We start from the raw sequence: 25,396 nt of genomic DNA on the forward strand, positions 1-25,396 counted from the left end.
TGGCTCAGAGGTTAAAGAGTCTGCCTGCAATGCAGGAGACCTGAGTTCAATCCTTGGGCTGGGAAGATCCCCTGGATAAGGAAATGGCAACTCACTCCAGTGTTCTTGCCTGGAGAATCCCATGGACAGAGGAGCCTGGTGGGCTATAGTCCACAGGGTCGCAAAGAGCTGGACATGACTGAACGATTTCCCTTCACTTTAGTACTAGAGGAAGGAGGGAGGGACAGAACATGGTTAAGGAATTAAGAGGTACAAACTATTATGTCTAAAATAAGCTCAAGGATATACTGTAAAACAAAGGGAATATAGTTAATATTTTATAATAACTATCAGTTCAGTTCAGTCACTCAGTGGTGTCTGACTCTTTGCTACCCCATGGACTGCACCACGCCAGGTCTCTCTGTCGAACACCAAATCCTGGAGTTTACTAAAACTCATGTGCGTTAAGTCAGTGATGCCATTTAACAATCCCATCCTCTGTTGTCCCCCTCTCCTCCCGCTTTCAGTCTTTTGCAGCTTCAGGGTCTTTTCTAAAGAGTTAGTTCTTCTCACCAGGTGGCCAAAGTATTGGAGTTTCAGCTTCAGCATCAGTCCTTCCTGTGAATATTCAGGACTGATTTCATTTAGGATGGACTGGTTAGATCTCCTTGGCGTCCAAGGGACTCTCAAGAGTCTTCTCCGGCACCACAGTTCAAAAGCATCAGTTCTTCCGCACTTAGCTTTCTCTATAGTCCCAATCTCATGTCCATACACGACTACTGGAAAAACCATAGCTTTGACTAAACGGACCTTTGTTGGTAAAGTAATGTTTCTGCTTTGTAATATGGTGTCTAGGTTGGTCATTACTTTCCTTCCAAGGAGTAAGCGTCTTAATTTCATAATGAGGTCACCATCTGCAGTGATTTTGGAGCCTGCCAAAATAAAGTCAGCCTCTGTTTCCACTGTTACCCCATCTATTTTATCATAAAGTGATGGGACCAGATACCATGATCCTAGTTTTCTGAATGTTAAGTTTTATGCCAACTTTTTCACTCTCCTTTTTCATGTTCATCAAGAGGCTCTTTAGTTCTTCTTCACTTTCTGCCATAAGGGTGGTGTCATCTGCATATCTGAGGTTATTGATATTTCTCCCAGCAATCTTGATTCCACCTTGTGCTTCATCCAGTCCAGCATTTCTCATGATGTACTCTGCATATAAGTTAAATAAGCACAGTGACAATATCCAGCCTTGATGTAGTCCTTTCCTGATTTGGAACCAGTCTGTTGTTCCATGTCCACTTCTAACTGTTGCTTCCTGACCTGCATACAGATTTCTCAAGAGGCAGGTCAGGTGGTCTGGTATTCCCATCTCTTTCAGAATTTTCCACAATTGTTGTGATCCACACAGTCAAAGGTTTTGGCATAGTCAATAAAACAGAAGTAGATATTTTTCTGGAGCTCTCTTACTTTATTGATGATCCAACAGATGTTGGCAATTTAATCTCTGGTTCCTCTGCCTTTTCTAAAACCAGTTGGAACATCTGAAAGTTCACAGTTCACATACTGTTGATGCCTGACTTGGAGAATTTTGAGCATTACTTTGCTAGTTTGTGTGATGAGTGCAATTGTGTAATAGCTTGAACATTCTTTGGCATTGCCTTTCTTTGGGATTGGAATGAAAACTGACCTTTTCCAGTCCTGTGGCCACTGCTGAGTTTTCCAAATTTGCTGGCATATTGAGTGCAGACCTTTCACAGCATCAACTATAAATGCAGTATAACTTTTAAAAATTATGGATCACTATATCGTACCCCTGTTACTTATATAATATTGTGCATTTCTAACTCAATAAAAAAGAAAAATAAATACTTATTAATTTTAGTCTAAATTTTTAAATTAACTAAGGAGTGATCTTAGAAATTTTCTAGCAAACATACTACAAACCATAATTACTATTATAAAGACATTTTGCAGAATAATGACTCAATCTTATTGAACATATACTTCTACTTTTTCACCATCCTACATATTATAAACTTAATATACATACTCCACACTGATAAACATAAGGAAAAACTGTTTTCTAATAAAAATTATTAATATGCCCTGGGTTATCAGGAGACTTATTAGAACTTGCATTTTCATATAAAAAAGTTCTTGGGGTTAAAATTTCTAAGAAAGTAATTTTTATATGTCTTATACTGTAAAAGTGTTAAATATTAAAGTTTAATATTCTTAAATTAAAATATCTCCAAATAGGTTTATTTTCAATTTTTCTTGAAATATTAGACCTATACCAACTCTATTGTTTACAAAGCATTTAATACAAAACTACTTGAATTTGAGCCTTTATAATCTAATTTAGTAATAATTTCTCAGATTAGGATAATGTTTCAACTCACAAGATAAAATGATAAAGACCCATATCAATTCGGACCTAGGGACACAGGACTTATGCCATTACATTTTAAAACATCCATAGCAGATCGAAATAATTACAGAAACATAACTCTTTTATCCAGATTTCAAAGCCGTATTTTCCCTTCCAGGAGGCATGGGCATTGTTTTCCCAATTGATTTGTTCTCCCATATAGAAAGCAATTTTAAAAGATCACCAAGCAGGATTCTCTAGTAGCTTTCACCCAAGAGATAACATACATCCATCATTCATTCAACACAGACTAGACCACTAAGAAATTAGCTCATAAAAGCAGAATCCTAATTTGTGCTGCCACCAGATAGGAATAATTTTTCAATCCTAAACAAATCAGAACTACAACGAAACTTGGACTAGAACTGAAACAAAATGTAAAACAACCCAAAATGAGGAAAAATAACAGAAAGAGAGAATCAAGGACTTAACAGTCCTAATGCCCCTTGGGAATTACTCTGGGAGCCAGGATGAGATGAGCCATCAAGTACTATTCTCAGGGGACTCAATGTAATCTTTTCTGGCAGGCAAGTCTACTCTGCAGAATTTACTAAACTGTTGAAGAGTAATATTCTAGAGTTAAAAGCAAGACTCTTTATATAAGTATAGAATAAGAATATTTCAACAATTTTATTAACCTCATTCATCAATAAGGGAACCAATAAAATGATAATACTGATTCAAATGTTAATTCAAGGAAGAGAGATTTATATCATCAAAGGGTTCTTGAAAAGTATTTGATAATAGAAATAAAACTGTCCTTTAAGCCTTAAAAGTGAAACCCTGAGTCCTTTAGGCTTATCTTTTCCACCTGACAGAAACCTGTAAGTTAACATTTAATTTCACAGTTACAGGGATCTAATAGAATAGTAAATAGCAAAATAAAACACAGGTGCATTCTCCTAGATAATTAAATAATTCTAGAGTGAACCTATTAAACAATGACATTGAGAGGACATGCTGTCATCTGCTTGCTTTATTTCCAAGTTGTGGATATTTCTTCACTTAACAAAACTAGTGGTAAAAAGAATCTTGCCACACATAAAAGGCTTAAGCAAGGTCACTCAAACACAGAAAGCAACTCATTTTAATTTTCACAATTGGGATATTATATTACATAAGTGAAAATAGTGTACCTAGTGCCAGCCTGTATCTTTTCATTAAAATGTAAATCACTAGTTATGTCAAAATGTAAACAACAACTTATTTTACACAATTACATATACTCCTTGTCCGTTTCCTTGACTCAGTAAAATGGCACACACACACAAAAAAACAGGTTGGGTTTTATGCCCACCTTACTGATTATATTCCATTTTGAGCCAAAGTATAAGAAATATAACTGCTTACTGGGTTATATTTTAAGGACCTAGATTAAGTACATAACTATAAAAATAAACAGCTTATATATTATCAAAATATGTGACCATGTCCATTTATGCATCTCTATGCTAAAGAATTGTGTAATCAGTTGAATTTCAGAAGAGATACCACCTTTAGATCATATTTAAACAGAACCTAATTTCCCAAATTGAGAAAAACATCCTGAACAGATTAAAAATAACTTTCTATACCCAACACATCTCTTTCCACACACATAAATGGCATTTTAAACACCTGCTGTTGTGAATGATCTTATTATCACTAACAGCCTAACCTAGGAATGGCAGACCTTCCTGTTCAAATAGTCCACCTGTTTTTAATTAGTTGAACCATCAATGTCTACCTATAGCAAGCCATTTGAAGTTATAATGGCAGCTGCTGTAAGGGCAGAACTTTAATTTAACCAATCACATGTTTCATTTTCCAGCCCTATCTATTACATATATAGTCTATTACCCACTATGCAATAGCAAAATAGGTGTTTCCAGAGAGATTCCATATAGTTGTAGGATAATTTATATTTTATGCAATATTTAAAAGATTCTTTAAAATATAGAAAGAATAGGAACTGTTCACTTATGAGATAATTTTTATATTTATTTCATTTATTTCTATTATATGACATTTCTAGATTTAAACAGATGCCAAGGCAAAAGAATTTGGAAAGAGAATTATTTTATCTTAAGAAATTTTTTAAAGTGGATACATGTTTTGAATATACAGGCTTAACGAATGAAAAAAAAAAAGCAGTGATTAAAAGGAAGCAAAATTTTAAAAGCAAATAAAAGTCTCCATGAGAGGATCCATCTTTTGGATATATGGCTATTTTGGATATGCTGCATTGGCAGGAAGATTCTTTACCACTGAGCAGGAGATACCAGAGAAACCAGTTTGATCCCTGGGTCTGGAAGATACCCTGGAGTAAGAAATAGTAACCCACTCCAGTATTCTTTCCTGGAAAATTCCATGGACAGAGGAGCCTGTGGGCTAAAGTCCATGGAGTTCAGAGTCTGACATGACTGAGCATGCATGCACTTCACCACTTGGTTATCCTGCTGTGCAAGACCACGAAAGAAAGAGAATTAGCTCTAGGAAGACAGGTGAAGCCAATCAAAATTTTATGTAGTTTGCTGCAGAAAGGGAGGAGAAGACAATGGCACCCCACTCCAGTACTCTTGACTGGCAAATCCCATGGACGGAGGAGCCTGTTAGGCTGCAGTCCATCGGGTCACCAGGAGTCGGACACAAGTGAGTGACTTCACTTTCACTTTTCATTTTCTTGCATTGGAGAAGGACATGGCAACCCACTCTAGTGTTCTTGCCTGGAGAATCCCAGGGGTGGGGGAAGCCTGGTGGACTGCCCTCTATGGGGTCGCACAGAGTCAGACATGACTGAAGCGACTTAGCAGCAGCAGCAGAAAGGGAGGGCATACTTCTGGGGACTCTTGAGAGGCTCTGGAAAGGGAGTTGGCTGTGTGGTGGATGGTTCTAAATGGGGATTAGGAAAGTGAGGAGCAGTTCTAGATTGGATATGATTGAGTAATGACTGTGTGTTTGCAGTTAGCAATAATATTCAGAGGTGCTGACACAGAAATAATATCTAAAGTTGTAGAAGTGGATGAGATAATTTCCATGGAGAATGACTGATGATAATGAGGAGAATTCTGAAGACTAACCTCTGGAGCATTTCACAGTGAGAAAAAGACATCTAGTAAGGTAACAGAAAAACCAATACACTGATGTCCTGAAGACAGAGGTAAGAAGTTTTTGTAAAAAAAATAATAATTTCATTGTTGTCTGTAAATATTGATGGAGTTTGGAGCTTTATCAAAGTAGGTAAGAGTAAGAACAGAGTATATAGGAATTTGGCCACTGGAAAAAAAAAAAAAAAAAGGCTTGACTACATTTTCTGTTGTTGCTGCTGTTTTCTAAAGAATAATAAACACTTTCGTATCATGCTTAAGACTTTTAATTTTTTCCTCATTCAGTTATAACAGTTATAACCATGAGGTTTCTGCTGTTATTCAATGTATATGCTATTTTTCAGTATATTGTCCCAAGTTATGATTACTAATTGAATTGCAGAGCTCAGGCTACTGTTTCTGTTTTTAGTTGTGGCTTTTATAACTATATTTAACTGAAATTGCAAACCAACAGTATATCATCTCTAGCAGCATATTAGAACTATGTGTGGAAATTTTTAATTGGGGCACTGGCCTCAAAATCAGGAGTTCTGTATTAATTCTATCAATTCATTGATTTCATTGGATGAACTTGAGTGCATCCGCAGTCCAAAACACAGATCTAGATATTTCTACAAAACATCTACAAAAATGGTAATTGGACTATCTGATTTTCTAGAGTTCAGTTCAAGAAGAAACCTTAGAGTTTCTGAACCAGAATTTCATAGAATGGAGTTCATTAATATTGAATTTTAAATAGCTTCTTGCATCAATTTTAATCAAATAAATATTGAAAACCAACAGTGTAGCAGACTGATTCTCAAACATTGCCACTGTTGAACATTAGAAGAGAAGATTTTTAAAATTTTGATGCCCAGGTTACACCGCATATCAATTAAATTGAATGTTTAGGGATGGAAATCAGGCATTAGTAGGTTATAAAGCTTCCCAGCTGATTCCAATGTGCAGCAAAATTTTGAGACCACTGACTTAATGATGCAAGCTCAGCAGAAAAGTGATACAGATTATATAAACTGGTAAAGATGAAATTATCACATTTGAAACATGAAACTACTGTTTGACATTTTTGACCTATGTAATGACAGTTTCATACAGTTTAAATTAAAATACAATAGTTTCCATGAATATTCTGCAGAACCAATGTTTTTACTTTTCACTGAATATTTTAGACTATACCTTTCTTTTGGAGAATATAAACAGTAAGATTTGCAGACAGAAGAACAACTTACATAGAATCCATTGTTTTTAACCTGATTTTTTGGGAAGTCTTGAAGTTTTGTAGAGCAATTTGATGTTACTATACCACCTTTTTGGAGAAGGCAATGGCACCCCACTCCAGTACTCTTGCCTGGAAAATCCCATGGACGGAGGAGCCTGGTAGGCTGCAGACCATGGGGTCACGAAGAGTAGGACACGACTGAGCGACTTCACTTTCACTTTTCCCTTTCATGCATTGGAGAAGGAAATAGCAACCCACTCCAGTGTTCTTGCCTAGAGAATCCCAGGGACGGGGGAGCCTGGTGGGCCGCCGTCTATGGGGTCTCACAGAGTCAGACACGACTGAAGCGACTTAGCAGCATACCACCTTTTCCATATGCAGGTGAAAACAATGTCTGTTATCTTTCTTTATCTTTTATCTTTCTCTTTTCCAGAGCTTGAATTTGTTTGTTCAAGTTTAAGTAACTGCTCTGGTTATTTGGGACATTCTGAACAGTTTGTCCTGGGATTAAAAATATACATTCCAAAGTTGAATTCATGGCACATAAATTAACTGAGCTCAGGAAAATTGAAAATGATGAGAATTGGTTTAGCCAAATGTTACATAAATTTTCCCCTCAGCGTCCTTTTGATAACAAATCCAAAGATGACACTCCTGCTACAAACCAGCCCTGAATTGGTTAGCATAATGAAGATGATTTTATTTAAAAAAAAAAAAAAAAAAGTCTCTCCACCAGCAGTACCTTAGCTCTCCGATACGCTGGCCCAGGTTCATTTTTTTCCTGGCTATGAAGCAAATGGAGGTTGCATTTGTTGTATGGAAGGTACTGATGAGACAGGGATGAAATAAATCTAAAGTGGAACTATCATAGGCCCATTAAGCATAAATTAGGTTTATGTATTTTTATTTTTAAGTGATTTCAACTATTAACTATAATACTGAATTAATAAATGCAAATATGTTAACAGAAGAAATGTAAGATTTAATTTGACTGTAACCCTCAAAAAGTATTTATGAAAAACTGTAATACATGCATATTTTATGTAAAGGCTTATTTTCTTTATTGGCATTTAATGGTTAACTATAAATTCTCATCAATACATGTATACTTTTAGATACACTACCTGAGCATGAATTAGGTCTTTAGTTTTTTTCCATATAAATTGTGAGATGCAGAAATACAAGCAAATGGGAAAAAAAGGATGGGGAATCCAACTGTTTAATGATTTAAAGTACACATTATATAACCATTGTCCCTCCTTCAATGATTTTGAGCTTTTTTATATAACTCAGGCTCCTATTTTTGTTCATTACTTTGTTTCAATAACTTTGGAATCCTATTCAGTTAAAATTCAATTTTTATTACATCCTTTTTACACATGAATATGGTATTTTCTGTTCATACAGATAAAACATTTAAATAGTCATTTCAAATGTGAGGTATGCATAGAAGCATTGCTTCATTTAGTTCAATGTATTTTTATTTAAAAAGATTTGAGATTTGTTTAATGTCATAATATATGTAATATATTGTTTTTAGATAATACTAGAAGGCACTATAAAACATGTTTTACATATTATTTCATTTAATCATTTAACAGTTGTGTAATAGGATGGTTATTAGCTCTAGCAAGACTCCAGTTAAGACTGGAAGTCAAATCTACATACTTAGTCCAGGTGTATCAGGTAAGTTCAAAAAGCCAGCTTTGCACATCTGTTCACGTGACTTGAATGGCTATGCTTTCCCACCACGAGAGAAAATAGAACATTTATGAGATGCGTATAGGGAGATTCCAGACATAAATTGATGATTGAAGATGTATAACTTGAGGTAAAAAAAGATAAGTAACTTTTGATTTTTAAGAAGTCTGAAAAAGATCCAAATGTTAAATCTAAATCTTTTAGTGACAATAACTCCTGTGTACATGTGTAGCAATTCAGCATAAACTGTTTTATTTAATATGTCTGTTTGGTCTGTACAGTGGCTGATGTGCTATAGTCAATCAGAACAGAACCTTAAGTCATATACTATTAGGTGAATTTGGTCAACAAAGTAGTTCTGAATTTGGAACTCATTTTTGATAACCTGATATGGACATTAAAGGCAGAGAGAGAGAATGCTAACTTTATCTGGATCATAGACCTAGTTTACCCTTGTTTTGCCAAAACTTTAAACATGTAGCATCTGGACAAAATAAAACTTGCTGTGAGGCTTCATCTGGCTATAAGGAGAAGCATCTGGAGGAGTTGGCAAATGCTGTCCTATTCCTTCATTAGCAACACCTGCCTTTTCTGTATCATTGAACTTGTGGATGTCAAATAATCTTGAAATCTTCTTCATTCCTGGGATCAGATGTTATAGTAACATACACTTGCAGAGGCCAAGCAAAGAACTTTGCTTAGAAGGCATCTTTCTCAGATGATACAAGTTACCTAAAAAGGTCTTTCACAGGCTGTAAGCAGATTTGAAAGAATGTAATTTATGAGATTTAAAATAAGATCAGTCCATGCAAGTAGAGTAGCTCTGTGTTCTTTTTTTCCCCATTGCACTAATGCATAACTTCTCCATATGATAAAGACTTAAATAGAGGTCACTAGGTGGATCAGATGGTAAAGCGTCTGCCTGCAATACAGGAGACCTGGGTTTGATCCCTGGGTCAGGAAGATCCCCTGGAGAAGGAAATGGCAACCTACTCCAGTACTCTTGCCTGGAAAATTGCATGGATGGAGGACCCTGGTAGGCTACAGTCCCTGGGGTCACAAAGAGTCGGACATGACTGAATGACTTCACTTTCACTTTCCTCCAGTGATATGTGGAAACATGACTTCTATGTTCTTTTATTCATTCATATATTTATTTGTTCATTCAGTATTTACATAGTGCTTGCAGTAGACTAGTACTATGCTAGTGGCTATATATATATATATATATATATATATATATATATATATATTTGAAGAAGACCTTTATTACCCATGACCTATTCAGTTTGAATTCAAGAAAGGGAAAACTGACTGTGTGGACATAAAAAATAAAACAATTCCTGATTACTAACTACTATTAAGAAGTTAATAAAGATTAGTTTGTGAAAGATGATTATTAAAGGCCCTTCTGAAATATGACATTTGAGTTGAAGTCTACATAAGATTAAAGTAACCTTATGCAGGAACTGAGACATAAGGTTAGAGTTCCTGAGGAGAAAAAGAATTTCTTTTTTATGAAGAATTGAGAGGAAATTAGTGAAGGTATAATATGATAGAGAGGGAGATAAGGGCTATACTATCAAATGAAATTGGACAGATGGTTAGAGACCATCATGACGGGTGGTATAAACCTGGTTAAGGCATTTGTGTTTCATTGTGAAAGCAATAAAGAGCCATTGAAGTTTATCTGTTTGTTTTTTTTAAAGAAGTGAAATTAGTTGGTTTATATTATGAAAACGCTACCACGGTTGCTGTGTGGGCAGTTTACTCTTTGGCTCATGAATGGGCCAGGGAAACATATTAGGAAGCTATTTCAATAGTTTAGATGAGACATGTGGTGATGGTAGTGGAGATAGAAGAGAATGGATGTGACATGTACATTTAGGGGAAAACTGAAGGAATAGGAAAAGCATTTACTAAGGGGGTAATAAGCCTTTAGCAAAAGAGAATTTTTAAAATTTGAATGTCAAAATTTTAGTATTAAAAAGGAATATCTTAAAATTTGACTTCCACAACTAGAAAATAATTTATGTAGTATTCAGCACTTTCCACAGTAGGGAAAGGCTAGATAAATAAGGATGGGAAGCAGAGGAAAAGTTCCAGTGATGCTGTAGTTTTGAGGATATCCCAAGGTGTTCAGAAGTAAATCAGTTTGAGGGCTCAGAACTGAGTTTAAGGGAAGCACAGACTAGAGAGGATGATGTGATTAGTACTGGAAAGTAGTTGCCAGAAGGATAGAAAGAGAAGCAGCAAAGTATTGTGCCACAAAATCCAAGAGAGAAGAATGTTTCCTTGTAGATGGAGTGGTCAGTTGTCTCAAAAGCTCAGACAGTAAAGAATCCACCAGCAGTGTATGAGATCCAGGTTCCATCTCTCGGTCTGGAAGAGCCCCTGGAGAAGGGAATGGCAACCCACTACAGTATTCTTGCCTGGAGAATTCCAAGGCAGGAGCCTGGCAGACTACAGTCCACAGGGTTTCAAAGAGTCAGACATGACTGAGCAACTAACACTAAAGATGAAAGCCTGTGTTTAATAAATACAATTTGTTAGTGTAATTAAAAAAAATCCTTATTTCACTGTTTTACTTAATTATAAAATATCTCATTAGATACTATAGTAAAGTGTCTTGCTTAGAAATTCTGCAGAAAAAGAAACATAAAGGCTTGATAAGATATTAATCTAAGAAGCTTCCCTTATGTATAATAGTGCAGTTACATGATAACCACGTTTCAGCAAATTAATTTTCTAACCAAATTTCAGAGATTAAAAGAGAAAAAAAAATTGTTATAGAATAGTATAATATCTTTGTCAAATAGTTTCATTTAAAAAACATAGGGAAGGAAAATCATAGCTTATTCCCTTGTTCTCTTGCTATGCAGGACAAAAGAGAAATGGAAATGAAAAGAGATTTTCAAGCTCTGTTACTATGTGAGATATAAGATAGAAATGAGGATTGCATATGGTATTAAAAGACAAACTCTCCATTACTAAAGATTTAGCTTCAAAGAAAAGGAACTTATCTATAATTTCAGATCAAGAATAGGCTTTTAATTACATTTTATGTATTTGTTCTATGAATTTTAAATGCACTAATAGAATTCTTGATAATCTACTGAAAAATCTGGCATTTTTCGAAGATGTCCATTGAAACTCTCCCTTGATTAGTATCGTGTAACCATGAGACTGTGAATCAAACCATAAATCTACAGCATGTTTAATTTAAAACAAAATTTGTACTTGGTAAAGAATAGAAAGTGCAACTTTCATTTCTATATAGTGCTGTGCATAATTTAAAACAACCTTAAGGCAGTTACAACACCTGAAATTAAATAGGAAATAAAATTACTCCCTGAGGTTGAAGCTAGACATGCATTTAAAAATGAGTACACAAATAGTTTATACTATTATTGTGTACATTACTCAGGAGCCGTGACCTCATTACAAATCTTTTACTATATTTCTCAGACTATTACTTTAACCTCTTTGAGCATAATGTTTCTACTATATCTTTATGTTACTCTTAGATATTTTACATGGAAAATATGACAAGTTGCTATTATAGCACATATGTTGGTTCCCTTTAATGTGGCTGAAGTACTAGATCTATTGGGAATGTTATAAAATATCATTAATACAAATTTTTAGTCAGCGAAGAACATGTGGTGAAGACATTTTTGTTGTTTTTTGGTAATGTTTCTGGGTTCCATAATTTAACAAATAAAGAAATGTCTAATATATGCCAGGTACCCATCTAGGTTAAGATCAGATCAGTCGCTCAGTCGTGTCTGACTCTTTGCGACCCCATGAATCACAGCACGCCAGGCTTCCCTGTCCATCACCAACTCCCGGAGTTCACTCAGACTCACGTCCATCGAGTCAGTGATGCCATCCAGCCATCTCATCCTCTGTCGTCCCCTTCTCCTCCTGCCCCCAATCCCTCCCAGCATCAGAGTCTTTTCCAATGAGTCAACTCTTTGCATGAGGTGGCCAAAGTACTGGAGTTTCAGCTTTAGCATCATTCCTTCCAAAGAAATCCCAGGGCTAGGTTCAAGGGGTCTATTAATATTAGTAAGCAAAATAGACAGATAGCCTCACCTTTATTGAAATTATTGACCTATATATGTTAAGAAAAATATTTGAATAAAAAATAAAATCAAGAAAATAAGTGGAATAAACCTTTCAGTGTCTGATTCATCTTTTCCTGTCTGTGTACATAATCCAATATAGACATCACATGGATGAATACTATACATATAAAGGTCTACTTTAATTTAAGCACCAACAGGAAAACACATCTAGATCTTAAAGCTTATTGTATAGGTTTGCCGCTGTTGCTGCTAAGTCACTTCAGTCGTGTCCGACAGTGTGTGACCCCATAGACGGCAGCCCACCAGGCTCCTCCGTCCCTGGGGTTCTCCAGGCAAGAACATTGGAGTGGGTTGCCATTTTCTTCTCCAATGCACGAAAATGAAAAGTGAAAGGGAAGTCTCTCAGTTATGTCTGACTCTTAGCGACCCCATGGACTGCAGCCTACCAGGCTCCTCCGTCCATGGGATTTGCCAGGCAAGAGTACTGGAGTGGGGTGCCGTCGCCTTTCTGCCAAAACCTGTGCTGAGAGAAACATTGATGAACATGACCACTTGTGCATGTATTTTACAGGCTGAAAAGGGTAAAACAGACATTCCTTTCACACACACACACACGTTAGTTCGATGGAGCAAAGATACGTGGTAACTGAAAGATATAAGGAGTTTGGGAACTCTGAGTGCATGTGTGTGTGCGCGCCCATGCTTAGTCACTCAGTTGTGTCCAACTTTTCGTGACCCTTTGGACTCTAGCCTGCCAAGTTCCTCTGTCCATGAAATTCTCCAGACAAGAACACTGGAGTGGGTTGCTATGCCCTCCTCCAGGGAATCTTCCTGACCCAGGGTTCCAACCTGCATCTCCTGTGTCTGCTGAATTGCAGGCAGATTCTTTACCTGCTGAGCCACAGGGGAAGCACTAATAACTTAAAAGTCTTGAGTACAACTCTTCCATGCGCCCCAACTTTACCTCCGTTCTGATTCAAATGTAAGCATTTTTGAACCCTCCTCTCCATATTCTGCTCTCTATATATTGCTTTGTGCTTTATTTTGTCTCAGGCAAGTTCCCATTGCTTTTATCCTTCTAAAAAAATCTCTACTGTTCCCTCTGGAACTGGGCTGAACAGTGAAACAAAAACAGCTACATCCTTGACCCCTTCAAATATGTTTCCTCTGATTCCTAGCCTTCTTAAGGAAATATGCTTATTGTCCTAAACTTCACCAATATCAGGTATGGCAGATGGGATACCAAATCATGCTATTAGATCATTCAGAGTCTAAAACCTATTTATCCCGGGTTGTCTGGCTATACTACCAGCTTCTCATTTCTTTCTCTAATTCACTGGAGACAAGAAGGCATTAGTTGCATTACTCTGTAGCTTTTGAAGTTTCTGAGAAACGTCTATGACCCACCAAAAGTTTAAAAATCTTAATTCTTTGACTTATTCATTCTTAATAACCTTCAGCCATTTATAATGAATGGAAACTGTGGTCCTCAGTCTGTAGCTTCCGCTTGCTTCTCTTTGTGAGTTTGCTATACCATCATTCACCCTGCTGTCTAAGCAGATACCTGGTACCTCTTTGATACTTCTCTTTCGTCTTCTCACATTCAATAATCCATTTCCTAAAAATATTTTAAATCTAAGAATTTATTTCCATTTATTCACTGTTCCTACCCTAGACCATGCCATAATTGTCATCACTAGTTTTGGTAAGGCTACTATTAAAAATACTAAGGAAAGGAAATTGAGTAGTTAGTAATATTAGTTACCAATCCTTCTATTGTATTGAAAATATTGGGCTTTATGTGATTTTTTTTTTCAAAAATTAGTCTTTGGGGGTATTATCATGGTTTCCTGTCTTCCAGGAAAGTACTATATATAACTTGATAGCAATTACTTTCACCTGCAGAGGTTACCAAAATATTTTTGAAGTGTTTTTCCATGTTGTTTAATCAGAGATTAGCAATTATGAAACCTTAAGCATTTGTATTCTCCAACATAATAAAATATAATTATAATTTTTTTTTGCTCAAGAAGCATATTATTTACTGTCTTTCACCAAGCTATTCATATTTAACTGAACAATAACTTGAAGTATATGCCAGACAATCCCAAGATTCAATTTTATGCTATCATGAATGCAAAAATGCTGGTATCTGTATCAAATCACTCTAGATGTTCAGATCAAAGTCAACCTAAAAATTATGGGGTACAAATTACATTAAGGCTTTTACCTAAATAAGTCTGTGACTATATAGCATTCATGATTTTGGAATGTGTGGGTTACGATTGAGGAAGTGGCCACTCAAATTTTAAAATATGATGGAGATCTCAGCCTTAATTGCTCCACATGTGGCTGTTTTGCTGTTGGCACGGAGTACAATGCACCTTTTTGCAGGCTCTGTTGCTGCTTCAAGAAGAGTGATAGTAAGTGCTTTTCTATCTCTGTTATATTACAAAGCACCAAAAATGTCATCATATATAGGTATTTTGCCAATAACTCATTCTTCTTTCTCTCCAAGCACAGAATTTGTCATTAAATTGCTATCGGTTTTGCAAACTTCTTGGCATAATAAGACCATTTTTTCCTAAGAGTAGTGATTTCTTGTGGTTTTGAGCTCTTCCTCTTTAAAAAAAAAAAAAAAAAAAAAAAAAACAAAATCCATCAATTTGTGTTGTTAAGCATCATTGTGTCCTTGTGCTTCTGGGAGAAAAAAGTGCAACTGATATATCAGAGATTACTGTATTTTATTAAAAATGATGAAAAACCTTTCCTTTGTTTGTTTCACATTACAGTTTGACTAAGTTTTATTTAAAAAAAAATTAACTCTATCCTGGAGCCAAACAGATAGTCCCAATTTTTTAAAACGCCAATTTGCAAATATTTGTCATCATATGTAGTCAAACTTCATTTTTTACTGCATATGCAAAACCATTTACTTGACCTGGAATACTGTACTTTATTATTAACTCCAAAATATGTCTCAGGAGTCAAAATTATTGCCCAAGATCTCAGAGCCAGAATATGACAGAGGATGGAATGAAACCCAAGTCCCTGAACAGTGTCACTGTTTTTCCCTCAATTCTGCTGTCCAGCATCCTAAAGGATTAAAGAGTTTTCTTAAATCTCATCATAAATATTGCATGGATAATAAATTTAAAAACCTGACAGAAGATTTTAGATATAATCTATAGTATTTATACTCAATAGGATCAAAGCTATTGAAAATTTAGCTTGTTTGCAGTGATAGATATATTAAAATATCTTTTTTAGCACTAGGAAAATCTTTTAAGGAAATATATTAGAGAAAAACATGCTGCAATTTTAGATTTTCCATTATTACTCAGGATATAATCTTGACTCTCAGCTATTATGTAACAGCCTCTATTCTTTTAAAATTTTAAAAGACAGTATTCTTTGACTCAAACAATATTATGAAATTATTGTTAACATGTTACCATTTAATAATTTTTTCTCTCCATATAAATATAAATTGTAAAATCTTTGATAGGAAAACTGGACTACTTTCACAAACTTTCATGTTATCTTCCTCTCCTGAGTGAGAAGTTTATTAAAGATACAATTCACTTTTCAACCTTTTAGGAAGTTTATGATCTCTTGAAAAAAGTAGTTCTTTAGAACAAATCAGTGTTACTCTACTTTACAGTTTGAATAATATTTTGTATCATTTTTACTTTGATTATTCAATTATCTTTTCAATAAATAGTCAATAATATAAACATTAGTTTATCTTAGACAATACATATCAAAGAAATTAGGTTTCTGGAATACACTTAAATGTGGTAAAATATTTTAAGATTTACTTGAATATTCTTAGGTATTCCCCCTGTGAAATAAAGTTTTTGAAAAATACAGATAGATACAAACTCTCATATCACTCTCTACCTCTTTTGTGAAACAAGATTTTCAATAAATGTTCAATATATATGTTCTACAGAATGAATACATATACCACACCACATATATTTATGTATATCTCTTTTCCACCTGGCTAGTTAATTAAATCCTTAACTTTTCTCTAGCACCCAAATGATCATAGAGTTTTTCACACATATTAGACATCTGGAAACTTCAGTTTAGTTCAGTTCAGTCGCTCAGTTGTGTCCAATTCTTTGCGACCCCATGAATCACATCACACAAGGCCTCCCTGTCCATCACCAACTCCCAGAGTTTACCCAAACTCATGTCCATCGAGGTGGTGATGCCATCCAACCATCTCATCTTCTGTTGTCCCCTTCTCCTCTTGCCCCCAATCCCTCCCAGCACCAGGGTCTTTTCCAATGAGTCAACTCTGCATGAGGTGGCCAAAATACTGGAGTTTCAGCTTTAGCATCAGTCCTTCCAATGAACACCCAGGACTGACCTCCTTTAGGATGGACTGGCTGGACCTTGTTGCAGTCCAAGGGACTCTCAAGAGTCTTCTCCAACACCACAGTTCAAAAGCATCCATTCTTCGGTGCTCAGCTTTCTTCACAGTCCAACTCTCACATCCATACATAACCACTGGGAAAATCATAGCCTTGAGTAGATGGACCTTTGTTGGCAACTTAAGAATGAGTATATGTGAATAGAAATGTTGTAAGATATAAAATATTCTCATTACCCATCTCTTCCCATTTATATTTTATTATGTAATAGCCAATTTGATATTCAAGGATATTGAAGATATGTTTCATACTAGACTTCTTATTTAAATTAGATTGCAATTTAGACAATTTAAACACATTACAGCAAAAAAAGATATGTATACAGTCACATTAGTAAGAGAAAAATCATTCATTACTAGATGAATATGATTTTTCTTCCCTCACTTTTTTTTCTTTGTATGTACTAATTTGTCATCATTTCTAAAACTGGTACTGAATTAGCTGTAGAATGAGGCTAATAAAATTTGTTAACAAAAATATTCTCTAACCCAACTATCAAGTTTAAAAGAGCAAATTAACCCAGTTTATGAATGTAGCATAAGAGTCATGGCACCAACCGCCTATTGTACACATTTCTGAGACATTGTTCTAGTATAGTATTGGCCTGACAAGTTTGTAACATTCCATTTTATCTATTGACTACAATTTTTCATGTAAAATTATATTTCTGGGTTACATTTTCTTTCATTTCTACATAAAATTCTACTTTTCTATTGCTTATTTAGCTTTTCTTTCATTCATATATAGTTTAACATATGTAAATTTTTTCTCTAGTAAGTTTTGCAATGCCTGTTTTATTTATATAACTTTGTATGATACTTTCAGACTAATAAAGACTTAATAGGAAAATAAACTTGAAATTTAAGAACAGATAACATTTTTAACACCTCTATTGAAATCTTTGACATATAAAAATAGTGCATATTTAAGGTGTACAACTTGATATCTTGATATAGGCATACATTGTGAAAAGATCACCATAATTGAGCTAAATAACTTATCCATTACCTCCACATAGTTATCATTGCATGTGTGTGTGTTAAGCAGATTTATTTTAAAATATATCCTTTTAGCAAATTTCATATATGTGATAATGGATTTAAATAACACATACAAAATGCCCAATTTTTTATAACTACTTAGCATTATGTCTTACTTAGTCTAAATTTTATACATTTTGTTTTTGTGTGTGATTTCTTGGATTTTTAATTTAGATTTTGCTGTATGTATTATGCTTCTGTAATTTAGACTTAGATATTTTGATCATTAGGTAAATTATTTTTAATGTTGCTAGTTTTGCTTAAGGTTTACAAAATTCCTATAGCTATTGCTGTGAAATGACCTAAACCAGTTTGATCATGCACAATTCTTAGGTTCGTTTCAATAGATAAAATCACCTACCAAAAAGTTTGAGCATGGGTAATTTTACCAGCTTCCCTGGTGGCTCAGACAGTAAAGCATCTGCCTGCAGTGCAGGGGTGGAGAAAGCGGTGGCACCCCACTCCAGTACTCTTGCCTGGAGAATCCCATGGGTGGAGGAGCCTGGTGGGCTGCAGTCCATGGGGTCACGAAGAATCGGACACAACTGAGCGACTTCACTTTCACTTTTCACTTTCATGCATTGGAGAAGGAAATGGCAACCCACTCCAATGTTCTTGCCTGGAGAATCCCAGGGACGGGGGAGCCTGGTGGCTGCCATCTATGGGGTCGCACAGAGTTAGACATGACTGAAGCGACTTGCAGCAGCAGCAGCAGCAATGCAGGAGACCCTGGGTTCGATCCCTGGGTTGGGAAGATCCCCTGGAGAAGGAAATGGCAACCCACTCCAGTACACTTGCCTGGGAAATCCCATGGACGAAGGAGCTTGGTAGGCTACAGTCCATGGGGTCACAAAGAGTGAAACATGACTGAGCAACTTCATTTTAATCTTACCAGGAGAAATTTTTCCTCACAGACAGGCATTTATTAGTTATTTGTTTGCCTGTGACAGAAAGTAAAGAAGAACTAAAGGGCCTCTTGATGTTGATGAAAGTGAAAGAGGAGAGTGAAAAAGTTGGCTTAAAGCTCAACATTCAGAAAACTAAGGTCATGGCATCTAGTCCCCCATGGCAAATAGATGGGAAAACAGTGGAAACAGTGGCTGACTTTATTTTTCTGGGCTCCAAAATCACTGTAGATGGTGATTGCAGCCATGAAATTAAAAGACGCTTACTTCTTGGAAGGAAAGTTATGACCAATCTAGTTCAGTTCAGTTCAGTCGCTTAGCTGTGTCCGACTCTTTTTGACCCCATGAACCACAGCACGCCAGGCCTCTCTGTCCATCACCAACTCCTGGAGTCCACCCAAACTCATGTCCATTGAGTCAGTGATGCCATCCAACCATCATTTTTGGGCTCCAAAATCACTGCAGATGGTGACGGCAGCCATGAAATTAAAAGACGCTTACTCCTTGGAAGGAAAGTTATGACCAACCTAGAAAGCATATTCAAAAGCAGAGACATTACTTTGCCAAGAAAGGTCCATCTAGTCAAGGCTGTGGTTTTCCTGTGGTCATGTATGGATGTGAGAGTTGGACTGTGAAGAAGGCTGAGCACAGAAGAATTGATGCTTTTGAACTGTGGTGTTGGAGAAGACTCTTGAGAGTCCCTTGGACTGCAAGGACATTCTGCAGGAGATCAGCCCTGGGATTTCTTTGGAGGGAATGATGCTGAAGCTGAAACTCCAGTACTTTGGCCACCTCATGTGAAGGGTTGACTCATTGGAAAAGACTCTGATGCTGGGAGGGATTGGAGGCAGGAGGAGAAGGGGACGACAGAGGATGAAATGGCTGGATGAAATCACTGACTCGATGGACGTGGGTCTGGGTGAATTCCGGGAGTTGGTGATGGACAGGGAGGCCTGGTGTGCCACGATTCATGGTGTCGTGAAGAGTCAGACACGACTGAGCGACTGAACTGAACTGAACATCATATCATCTATGCTGAAATAGTTTAAATCATCCAAATATAGCCTAACAGCTGTATTTGTCTTTTAAAAATTAGAAGTAAATTTGTAGAATAAATAATCAGAAAAGTAGGTCTTCTAAGCCTTCTTTTGTGCATATCGTACTTGTGCTTTTGTTTACGTCTGTTTTCTCAGCCTTTTATGGGAAGGAGTATATCTAGCCTCTGTATTTAGGCACCTTATCACTTATGTGCAGTGTTCCTAGCCCTCTTCATTGTCCACTCCCGTGATATCATCTTCCCACCTTAAGGTCACAGCTAGCAGTTTGATTGTGCAGAGTCCCTAGCTGAAGTTTTAGTGCCTAGCAAATATTTTCCTAGTGATATCTACAGAACTGAGGTAGATGTTTTTCATTAATTTTCTTTTATGATATTACTTTTCCTGCTTCCAGTGCCTGCCATGTTTATTTTTCTTATTCATGAAGTAAAATAGGGAAATGGTTAAATAATTAATCCATAGATTTTTTTTCTCTTTATCGATGCCATAACTTCTGTTACCTGTCTGATCATCATCATTACCTCTAATATTTTCTTCTTTTTACATTTTTCCGTTGAATTCTTGTTTTCTTTTAGCTTACTTTGTTCAGTTTCTTTTCATTGCTTTATTCAAATGTCTAATCCTTGTCTATTTGCTCATATTTAAGAAAGAGAACAAAAAGCCTGTTAGAAGTTCTGTTCGAAATCTTACCATTAAAAAAAAAAAAAAAGAAAGAAATCTTACCATCTGCTGTCTCCACTTAACTAGTGTTTTTCATAGAATTGTTGATCTAAGTATGCTTGGGTATTTTCCATAGGAGTTACAATACTCCCCTGAAAATAATCTTGCAATTTTTCTCTAAATAGTATATAATTTGATTAACTGATTATTATTTGATTAATGGTAGAGGAGAAAGTCTGGTTGTCTCACCATGCTTTACTTGATAGTAAGCTTTGAAAAGCATTATAAATTATATTTGTTTAAATTTATAGTATCTCTCAGTGGAATAGTTCAGATTATCTACCTTCCTATGTCAAAAGTATAGTATATTGTCTGATAAAATATTGAAAGTGATACAATTTGATTATTTAATAATATACCAATTTCAGCAAGATTTAATAAGTCAATATAAATCATTTATTATACAGTAATGAATGAGAATTTTGATGTCCAGATACCACAATTTTGGCACAAAGAATGTAGATGTATCTTCATATTAAACTGTTACTCTTAGTGAGGAGGTCCTTAAAAAATTCTGCATGTTGTAGGTCTTAAGAAAAAAGTCTGATTTTGAAATAATTCATGTTCATTATTCACAGCAATTTCTTTTTTCCAGTTTAAATAGAAAACCATTATTTTTTATATAATATTTCCAAGAATAGTAATACCAATTATTTACCTAGAAAGGAATACAAATTCAAATGATGTAATTGATTTAATTCTTTCCATTTTATTTGTTAACTGAGTCCATAAGTATATATTAATTTTATGCCTAATATATGCAGAGCATTTTGCTTCGTGCTAGGCTTTCAGAAAATGCAATATGATCTAAATACTTGAGGTGCAGTAATTAAATACCAATTGCATGATCACAGATAAAAACCCTCATAGAAGAATATCTGTAGGAAAAAAAGTTTTTTTTATTCTTTTCTATTCTTTAAAACTACAGTTGACATCTCAAAGCCCCACCCCCACTAAAGTATCATATCTTTCTCTATCATAAGTGTTTTTTTGATTAAGTACATAACACAGTAAGCTGAATTGAAATTTTAAAGCCACAATATTAACCTTCATCAAGGGAATAATTTATGATGAGTTTACTTGCTAAATTTTTCTGTATCTAAAATAGAAAATACCTGATAATTTCAGGAACAGAAGAACAAAAATCACAGAGGAGCTAAATCAACAAATAAGTTTGATCCACATTATTATGTTCAAATAGCTCATATTAGTGAGGTTTTCATGAGACAAAGTAAAGGTGACTGTATTTCAAGTTCATTTTTTCCATAAGATAAAAGTAAATGCTATGAAAGGAAAGATATTAATGAATTTAACAATTCAGTTAGAATTATTCACAAAGCACAAGGGGATTATGTAAACTTGAAGCTCCAGGAATTTGCCAAATATTGATGTAGATACTGAATTTCCCACCTAACACTTGCTGAAGGAGTCAATCCAATGATATATTAATGTCAACAAACTTTTAACATGACTCAAGTAGACAGCTGAATTATAGTGATCTGAGATATATAAGGGAAAACGTCAATTTTCTAGGAAATTTTGAGAAACATCTTAATTAATTGAAAACAGTTTTCTTCTGTGGTCTTGAACTATCAATTGAAGCATGACAATCAGAAAAGTGAGAGTATTTATTAAAAGAACAAAGAAGAGTGTGTATAAGGACAATGATGTTTCAATGTTTCAAACGAGTGTTGAATATTCCCTTTGAGCAAATGCTCAAAGTTTTGTGGCTGAAACCTCAGGTCTGCAAGGAGGAGAAGTTGTAAGCACAGTTAGAGAGGTGGGTGTATTCTGAAGACTTTTAAATATAAAGCTAAATAGATCTGTATTCAATAGGCACTCTGCTGCTGTGTGGACTACAACATGATCCGTGTGTATTTTGCAGAAAATAACTCATTTTGCATAAAATTGTGTTAGAGATGATGAACTAGAATAGAGATATGAGCTGCAAGGAATCCAGGCTCTAAATTAGGATTAGGAAAAAGATAATGCAGCCCTGATAGAGGAAGTAACATTGGGAATTGAAAAGGAAATGGCAATTATGGAAGTATTTCCAAGGTATAAGGTAGTGATTGAATGCTAAGATGCCTTAGCTACCAATTAGGCATGAGTCTTACTTTATTTTTTCAAAATTTGCTGGCGCTATCTCCTGGGAAAGATAAGTAAAGAATGCAATACAATTGTTTCTTTATTCTCTTCTGATACTTGTTTATCATTGGCTCATTTTCTCTCTATTGCATTGATGGAGATCTGTTTCAGACTGCTTGGGTTACGGAAAGCCATTAGAAAGTCATTAAATTCTCTAGACTAGAGATGCTACTTTATAAAATATGAACATTCAGCAAACAGGGAAATTATTAAAAATATCTTTCCGAAGATTTTATTGAAGTAACTTCCATATTTTATCATCCTTCAGAATCAGTTTCCTTCCAAAATGAAATTCTTATAGGGGAATTTAGAGGGTTACTTCTAAAGAGACCTTGGGGGAAAATAGAAAGTGAAAAAGTATCAGAGTGATTATTTTTAGCAAAATAATAAAAAGGAATTACACTGAACATAATTTTGTAAAGAATGTCTCAACTATCTCTGTAAATTGTGTTGATGCTTTGTAGCTGGTCTGTTTCTGTTTGTCTCTTTTGTACCAGCAGAGAGCAAAAATAATGACTCATTCTATTGAAATCATATATGCAAGTGAAAAGTTTACAAGAATCTAAACTTTTGAGCTAAAGTCATGTTCTTCTGATATTTAAAGCTTGGTGGTTTGGTGGTTTAGTCACTAAGTCCTGCCCAACTCTTATGACCCCACGGACTGTAGCCTACCAGGCTCCTCTGTCCATGGGATTTTCCAGGCAAGAATACTGGAGTGGGTTGCCATTAAGCTAAATATAGAAATTAAAGGGCACTTTTATTACTTTAAAATTGAAGGGAAAGTGGAAGTTACTCAGTAGCGTCCGACTCTTTGAGATCCCATGGACTATACAGTCCATGGAATTCTCAAGGGCAGGATACCAGAGTGGGTAGTCTTTCCCTTCTTCAGGGTAACTTCTTTCTAAAATTGAAAGAGAAAACCATTAATGACAGTCCATTTAACTTCTGGTTGATACTGTGATTGAAATATAATAAAATATATTTGTCTCAGTCTTGAATCTGTGCTGTAAAATACAATAAATATTTTACATACTCAGTATTGTATTTTACTGTTTTTTTTTTTTAAATCAGCCTTTTTGAGACACTGTGTTTTAGAATTTAAGACATTTATCATAATGTCTTAATTGATAATGCATACAAAGTCCCAAATTACTCAACTTTTTTGGCTAACTACTTATAATATAACTGTTAGTTACTATGTAAATATTTCTTTATAAGATCTGGAGTTACCTTATAGGGTGATCTGTGATTGAAAGATTTATTTTAGTATATTTTGACTCTTGGAAAATGGATGTTATTAGCAAGGTATTCTCATTCTACTTAATTCTTATAAGGATAACTATTGTCTTATCTAGAGGATGAAATGTATGGTTTCATCTGTCTGGGGAGACAGTAGAAATGAAAATGGAGAGGGTGAAGCCTGCAAGTTGTATGAGACTAACTCATTGTCTTTTTACCTAGATGGCATTAATGTGTATATACAGATTGAGGTTCTCAGTAGCTAGGAGAAGTTGATTCATAGCTTATGAAAGCAGTTCCACTAACAGGAACTAAAGAATCAAGATATTTGCAGGTGAAAGCATGAGACTTTTGTAACAATATTGGAGACTTCTTCTTTTTTTTTTTAATTAGTCTGAATAGGACAGTTTACATGGAGCCTAAGAGCAGAAATTTCAAGGTTACAAACAGGACAGATATTATTCATCACATTGATGCTAACACTTCTACACTACTTTGATTTTAGTATTTTCTTTTTTTATATATTCAAGCCAGCTTAGCATCACACGTAAAATATACTAGTTAGGGTAATTGATGCTGTCTTCTGTAACAACTCTAAAATCTCATTATATTAATACAGTAAAAAGCTCATCTGCAACTTTCAATTTAATTATTCCTGATTAAGATGACCCTCTTCCAGGGAGTGACCATGCGATCTAAAATCTTGCCATTTGGGGATACTGTCCCTCAATATGTGACCTTCAGTGTCCCCAGGAAAGGGAAGTGAAAGATCATGCTTAAGAGATTTCTTTTTTTTTTTAATACAGTATCAGATAAAGAGAAGGCATACATAATTATATGTTGTATTCCTCCTGTAATATACTAGTTGCAATTATTTTGTGCCCTATCTAAATGCAAGGATGCAGGGTAATATTGTCTTCTATGTTTAGCAGGAAAATGAGATGGTCTTTTAAACAAATAGTATTGTCCCACTGGCAACAAGGAACTTGTGTCCAGGTTGCAGATGGTAAGAGGTGAAACTAACACCTGAGAGTTAGCACACCAGTGGCAAATATGTAGTAAAGTGGACAAAGTCTAAAGAGAATGTAAAGAAACAAAACTAGAGGTTTGTTTTAGTTTTTCTGCTCTAAACTTTAAGCATTCACTTAAAGACAATTTTACATAAAAGTCTAACCTTTTATTTGTTTATATCTAGCTTTTTTCAGGAGGCTTTGTAGTTCTTGAATCACTTTATCCTCCAAAGAAATAAGAATTTCTTAATAAAATTGAAGGGCATACTTACAAAGTGAGTTTTTCCATGATGTGTTATTACACATGAAAATGTTTTACAATGGAAA

General features: G+C 35.1%; 1 long non-coding RNA gene across 1 annotated transcript in view; it reads left to right on the top strand.

The window, feature by feature from the left end:
* Positions 1-4,276: 4,276 nt before the first annotated feature.
* Positions 4,277-25,396, top strand: part of LOC147379452 (uncharacterized) — a 39,248-nt gene continuing 18,128 nt past the window's right edge. Inside the window, exons 1-2 of the long non-coding RNA XR_015133165.1 lie at positions 4,277-5,041; positions 5,400-5,549. This is a non-coding gene — a long non-coding RNA (uncharacterized LOC147379452). The remainder of the gene's footprint in view (positions 5,042-5,399; positions 5,550-25,396) is intronic.

Source organism: Bos grunniens, chromosome 1, assembly GCF_055505025.1.
Source record: "Bos grunniens cultivar Pamir isolate PY7600 chromosome 1, Bosgru_T2T1.0, whole genome shotgun sequence".
Taxonomy (NCBI): Eukaryota; Metazoa; Chordata; class Mammalia; order Artiodactyla; family Bovidae; genus Bos; species Bos grunniens.